Here is a 7735-nt window from a genome sequence, read left to right as displayed (position 1 = left end):
CCCCCCCCCCGTAGCCCGTCATTGACTGTCATTGACCACCGTCAATCACCATCGACCTTCGTCGACCACCGTTGACTAGACGCTGTCAGTCGACGTTGTAACTTGGAAAACTAGTAACCCTTTTCCCGTCTGTGGGATAAGGGATCTTTGTAATAATCAACATATAGTGGATTTTTATAACTGGGCCAGACCCCGTTATTTTTTCCCTTTACAAATTTTCCACATAAAAACTTCTGGTGTCATCACAGCTTATTTCTTTTTCATCTGTGTGCGTGCTGAATTCTCATACAATGCTAAGACGATAATCTTTTACTCTACCGCTGCGGACTTTCCAGCAAGCATCAGTTATAAATATAATGAAAATTAAAGAGTGAAGTATGTATTTGACTCGTTTATTATTAGAGCTGAAAAAATTATTTATATTTGACTCACTTGATTAACAAATGAATCAAATATAAGCTACTTAGTAAGTCAAAAATGAATTATTCATGAATAACTAGTATTTTTGATAGCCAGTCTCATATTAACTTAACTAATTTAATTTAAAAAAATATATATATATTTTTGTTTTTTAGAAAGTAAACATAAAATATTTCTATTTTGTAAATATAAAATACAATTGATAATACTTTTTTTTTTTTTTTGGAAAATGAGGGTCATACTCAGCTTTATTATATTAAAAGAAAATCAATATACAAAAAAAGACCCAAACACAAAATACAACTCGATACCAGATAGACAGACCCTATAAAACCCTATTCTATAGGAACAAATGAAAATAGAAATTAATAAAAAGACAAAACAACCTAGCTCTACATGAAGAGAACACAAAAAACAAAACAAAGAATGACTCAAACAACCAACATGTTTAAGCTTCACTAGAAGTTCAAAATAGCAGTATATCCACAAATACAACTCCAAATGATTAACCCAGAGACCCTTTTATCATAAGCCTTCTGAAATCATAACAAAAGAAGCTAATATGAATCCACAAAAACCATTACGGTGCCATCCAGAATAGATTGTAAAGCTATCTGCTGAAACAAATCCAAATGATTAATGCAGTAATCATCTCAGCATAAGCCTTCCATGATAGCCAAACCAAATAAGGCTAATATGAATCTAAAAAAAAAGAAACGCCAAATTCTCCAATTCTACTAAATAAAGACTAGTATAGGTTGAGAGAAAGAGAAAGAAGAGCTTAGAAATACCAAACTCCACAAAAAACTATTAAGGCTCCATCTAGGAACAATGTATATATTGCGAGAAGAATATATACAAATAAATGGAAACTTAATGTATGGCTAGAATTCATCATAGCTCGAAAACCAACTCAACACAATAACTCAATGACAATCAAGTGAAGTATCCCTTAAAAACTGAAAACAATAAAGGCTTCATTAAAGTATATAAAATGGTAAAGCCCCCTTAAATTCCAACAACAACCTCTTAATACCAATAGAATTATAGTTGCAGTATCACAAATATCCAAGAAAATAACTTGAATCCAGAAGGCTAATGAAAATCAACATATATATATATATATATATATATAATTCCTTAAAAATAAATATGACAATGCAAGCTGATCTATAACAATGCAAATCCCATCTACCATCAACTATAATATCTTTAAGTACAACATTTTTAGGATAATAAGACCAACTAGAAACAACATTGTATTACTTCTCAAAAAGAGAAAAACCATAAAACTAGGGATCAAAATAGAAGATAAAAGTGTCTTATAATTAACTTTGAAAGAAGAACTAGAATTATCTTGTCTCTAAATAATTGTTCACTTACACATAAAATTAATGTTATCCATAGAATGGGTCCTAAGACCACCATAAGGCATAGGTAAGATGATAGTACTTCATGCAATAGCAATCATCTTTCTTTCACCACTATTATATATATATTATATTATTAAATAAAGAAATGATTTTTTTTCTAATGCTTTTAAGTAAAACATAAAAATGAAATCAATAATCATAATAACTTCAAATCATATATTTTTTGGGATAATTGCATACAGACCACCCGAAACATTGATATTTACAGCTTAATTACCTAGGCTTTTTTTTTGAAATACCAAATTGATGTATTTATGCATGTCACGATTAAACTATTGAGAATTTCATAAAAAATAAAAAAAATATGCGTTGGGATTTACCAAGATTTATGATATTTGAATGAAAATTTGAAAAATGAATGAAAGAGGGTGATTGATTTGTAAAAAGCAGGATTTGGGTTGGTAGATTTGATAAGTTTAATTTCACATTTATTAAAATATTTTGAAAATTAATTAAAACTTATATTTTTACCTAATTTAAAATTATTAATATTTTGAAGTCCCACTCAAATCATATTTTGGGGCTTTTACATACATATCACATTATTCCTACATATTTACACATCTAACATTTAAACATTTATATTTACATGCATACCACTTAAAGTAAGTGCGGCCGTATAATTTATTATATATATATATTCTACTTTTAGAAATTGAAAATTATAATTCACTACCAAACGAAGCTAAAGAATTTGATAAATTACATTTTATATTTATAAATATAGTACTTTTCTGGTGGAATATAACAATTGACTCATTCTTGGGCATCTAAATAAATAAATAAAAAGTTTGATGCCCACAATAAAATAATTATGGCTGCCAAACAAGCTCGTTTGTTCGCGAACAGTTCGTGTTCGGTTCGCCAATGAGTTCGTGTTGGATTCTTTCGATAAGTAAATGAGATGAACGTGAACAAAAATTTTTTAGTTCGGTTAGTTAAACGAACCAAACACGAACAGTGATGTGTTTGTTCGTGTTCGAATCGTTATTGTTCGAATATAAAATAATATAAAATAATTATATATTAAAAATTTATAAATATTATATATTTATATAATATAAGTTACATAATTAATTAATATAACATAATATATAAGTATAAAATTAAAAAACCCCAACTCTCGCATGTTCTCAGGTTCGAATACAAACTGGCTCGCCGTTCGCGAACAACTCGTGTTCAGCTTTAAGAAACGAACACGAACAGTGATTTCACGAAATATTTCGAACACGAGCTTATTTCAAACAAATTAAATTTCAAATGGACCGAACACAAACACAAACTATGTTCTTTCGTGTTCGGCTCGTTTACACCCGTAAAAATAATATTGGATTTCAATATACGAGTAGGGGCCCGCAAGTAATGACATCTTCCTTGTTTTAAGGGAAGGACGAAGAATGAGTTGTGAAGAATATACTGTTTGCACAATTTGGGACACAAAATTAAAATTGTAATTATAGTGGATTAAAAAATTTCTTACTTTAATAAGAGTAGATGCATTAATTAATCATCCAATTTATATGTAATACTTATTATTTAATAATTCATAATTTTAAGATTTTATTTTAATCAAATTTTGATATGGTAGAGCTAATAGTACAGAGAAAGAGAATACCCTTGTTACGCTCGAGTAGCTCTGCTGGACCTCCTGACTTTAGTAGCAAGTAACCAAGAAGCTTCCCGTGCTTCATCTGATTAAGCACTTCATTTTCTTCTCTCTTCTGATCAGCAGAATCTTTTATCTCAAGATACTTGGGCTCTTCAAAAGTAACTGATAAGATTTTGTCCTTGTATATCTCCATTTTAATGAAAGTAACATCCGTACTCCTGATGAACTTTTGATTCTAAAAGTCTCATAATTTGTACCCAAACTCTTTAGAGTCATATCTAATGAAAGTGCTCTTGATAGATTTCGAGTCAAGTTTACTCTTAGACCTTGTGAGAGCATGTACATATGTAAAACAACCAACTACTTTGAAGTGAGATAGATTTATCTCTTTGTCACTTGAGCTTACTTGGATAAACCAATGATGGATCGCGGTTGATCAGATACACTCAATGCTCACGGCTTTTGCCCAGACCTGCATTGGCATAAGCCTGTATGCAATTTCATATTTTTGGCATGCTCATTGATGGTTCTTTTCATGCGCTTAACTACTTCATTCCGCTGCATAGTTCTTAAAACAATGAACTCATGTTTGATCCCATGTAAAGAACGATATTTCTTAATCCTTTCATCGCGATATTCAACCTCATTATATGATCTGAGACACTTTAGCTTTAAGCCGGCCTCATTTTATATCATGTCTTTCCACTTCTTAAATAATTCAAGTATTGCCATTTTTTTACGACAAAGTAATGGTGATCTTTAATTGACTGGAACCTCATATGCAATATATATCTAAAGATTTCAAATCCTGAAATTTTTTCTTTAAAGCAGGCACTCCATATTTTTCTCGTTCATATATATTTAACTTTTTAATTGAAATTATTTTACTTACGCCAACATCATGTAGGTTTAATAATGAGCAAGAAATAGATGAGAATATGTTATTCCAAATAGAGTTCAAAAAGTTTAAAAATTGTGATAATTCCATGCATAACACTCAAAACATTATAATTTACACAATTTAGAACCTACGTGATATTTTGGAACTACTCAAATGATGTTTTCACGCATGTCACGATCAAATCATTGAGAATTTGATAAAAATGAAAAATATGGGCTGAGATTTATCATGAATTTTGATATTTTAGCGAGAATTTGAAAATTGGATGCAATGGGTGCTAGATTTGTAAATAACAATGTTTCGAGTACTGTGTATATAAGAAAAAAATTGGGGTCTCATGCAGCTTTTTTTGCTACGACGTGACATGAAAAAGTTATTACTCCCGTTTGGTTTGCACAGCCTGGGCACATTTATTTAAACATGCTCGATAAGTTCTGACTCAATTGAGACTCCCCGTTCGCTGCTTCCTTTGGTTCGCTAGTACCCTCATGCGCCCTGCTTCGGCCTCGAGCCCGCGTTCGCTGCTTACTTCTGATTGCCTAGTATTTTTTCTCTTCCCATCCTTCTTATCGTTCTCCAGCACCTATGTCGAGGGAAACCCGACATTTAGTTCCTTTAATCTCCTTCATTCTCCGATTTCTTCTACCCCTTCTCTATTCTCGATGGTTTTACTCTTGTTTGGTTTGTGGTTTGTGCAGAATCCCATTTGGTTTTTTATTTTGTTTTGGGACAATTACATACATGGCGCCTTAAACATTGTTTTTTTCGCAATATCAAGGTGGCTTTGCTCTATTCGGTTTGTGGTTTGCGATTTCATTTTTGTTTTGGGATTAGTACATACATATCCCCTGAAATGATGCTTCTCGATGGCTTTGCTCTGTTCAGTTTGTGGTTTGTGTAGCAACCCCTCTGATTTTTCTTTTTATTTTTGGGATAATTACATGCATAGCACCTGAAGCATGTTGGGGATTTCTGGTTCTTGGTTAGCTAAGAGACCCAACTGATGTATTTACACGTGCAATAGTTAAACTTTGAGAATTTGATTAAAAAAAAAAAAAAATATTTGTTGGGGTTATCATGAATTTTGATATTTGGTTGAGAATTTGAGAAGGGATGAAAGAGGGCACTAGATTTGTTTATTGCAATGTTTTGGGTGTTATGCATGTAAACACCCCTTCGTCATTTATTTGAACTTTTCTAGCAAATTGGCATTTTGTTTGCTGTGATGGAAGGGAGGGATTTGGAGGTTATGGTGTGTCTGGTAGTGTAACATTATTGTTTGAGCAGGTTGGGCGCATGAGAATATGAAAAAATGCTACATTTGTAGTAGTGATGGAGGCGGTGATAGTGTGTGGTGGTGGTGATGAGTTGGTAATTGTGTGATGGTGTTAGTGGTGTGGTGGTGGTAATGTGCTTGAGGTATTGGTGTGGCGGCGGCGATGGGTTTGTGGTAATTGTGTGGTGGTGGTGGTGATGGTAGGTTAGTGGTAATTATATGGTGGTGGTAGTAGTTTGGTGGCCCACACATCTTTTCAACAAATCATTGAAGATTATGGTCACTACAATGACTCTCTATAATTACATTCACAACATCATTCATGTAGTAATTTTGAATTCAATAGTGTAGATGAAAATCGGTCACATGTCCCTACTAAGACATATGAATGTCGGTAGAGTAGTCAACATCACAAGATGAATGTGATTTATCTGAGTTATTAGCATGTGTACGAATTGTGCTTATTTTGTAACTTAATTCTTCCGTATTATATGTTTATAATATGCTTTGAGAAAGTTTTAGTGTTGTGTTACATGATTTAAGGAAGGGTAGTGAACGGAGCTCAATACATTGCTAATCAGAGCATAGTTGTGTTTTGGCGCATATACACCAAGATTGGATACCTAAGTGTCTGATACAAGACATATGAGAGTATGGAAAGTCAGCGCAACGATAGTGGCGCCTAAGAGCTTCCCATGGGGACATAAGCGCCAGGTGTTTCAGATTATTTCCAGAAATTTATCCCAAGAAGGCAAAAAGTGGGCGTCGTGATTGCAGTGCCAAGGTGCCAATGTTCAACGCCTATGCGCCACAGATCAACACCTACGCACCAATTCACACGGTTTGACCACTTTCTACATTTTGAATACGACTTCTCACCAGGAGAAGTATAAAATGCTGGATATGAAAAAGAGGGGATTTTCTTGCATTTTGGAGGGTGGGACATTAAAGTGGAAGACTAAAGAGGCATTGCAAAGAGTTCTTAAGTGAAGAAAAGAGAATTTTGAGTGGATCAAAGGTGTAAACATTACTTATTTTCATTTCAATATTCATGCTTTGGTAGGGAAGGAGATTATTACAATTTAGCTTTTATTTTTACTTGGAATTCTGTGTTAGACTTCGTGTATTTTTGAACTTGGATCAAAGTTTATTTTGTCGAGTTTTATAATGAGCAATGAGTGTTTTTTTTTTCTTGAATTAGAAATGTGCTAAGATAAAATTGTGTTTTATTTTATGATCGACATTTGAAATTTTTTAATGGTGTTGTGTTAACCTTTAAAATTAATTTATATTCTATCTGGCCAGTAGAATAGCTAAAATTATTTTGTGAACTCTAAGATCCGGAAGGAGATGATATTACTCAGGCTAGTCATGGGATATAGGGAACGAAAAGGAGATGAGATTACTCGGGCTAATCATGGGATATAGCGAACTAAATCTCTGAAGATTAATCTTTCTTAGACTACCTGAACGGCATAAAAAGACTTTGCTCCTTATTGACACTAGACTTTAGTCGTTTCCTCAATTCTATTCAGCACTGGACCAATTCAAGGGATAAATTTTTAAAATCATAAATCTTATAAAAATCCTTCTTACTTGCTAAGTTAATCATGTTTTTAAAGATTATCTTTATTGAACTCTGAGAATTTTAGCATTTCAGGCTAGGACCGGCATTAGTAAACTAGAACTTTCGCGAATTCAGATTCTTCTTGTTTCATGTGAGATCGGCACACATAACTTAATTCTCTACATTACTAATATGCTATGTATACTTGCACGAGTTGCCCGTGCTTTGTTGCACTTGGAGCAAGTCAGTTATGTGACCCAAGATGGGGAAGGTGCTAAGGAGATGATGGACTTGAAAAAGTAAATTACAAATGCAATAGTTAATGAGTGAAGTGATATCGTATGCAACATCTTATTTATTTATGCTGAAGATCTTGTGAATGCACTTAATGTTTATTATAATGACATATTTTGCATTGATGTTCTTTTAAGATCTCAATTTGGTGTAAATTATTTTTTTCATTCATTATGTATATATTTTTTTCTGCATGGATGCCCTTCTAGGAAACTGTGGGTTTAATATATATATA

Source organism: Phalaenopsis equestris, unplaced genomic scaffold (genome assembly GCF_001263595.1).
Source record: "Phalaenopsis equestris unplaced genomic scaffold, ASM126359v1 Scaffold000256, whole genome shotgun sequence".
NCBI lineage: Eukaryota > Viridiplantae > Streptophyta > Magnoliopsida > Asparagales > Orchidaceae > Phalaenopsis > Phalaenopsis equestris.
This window is presented reverse-complemented; position numbering follows the sequence as displayed.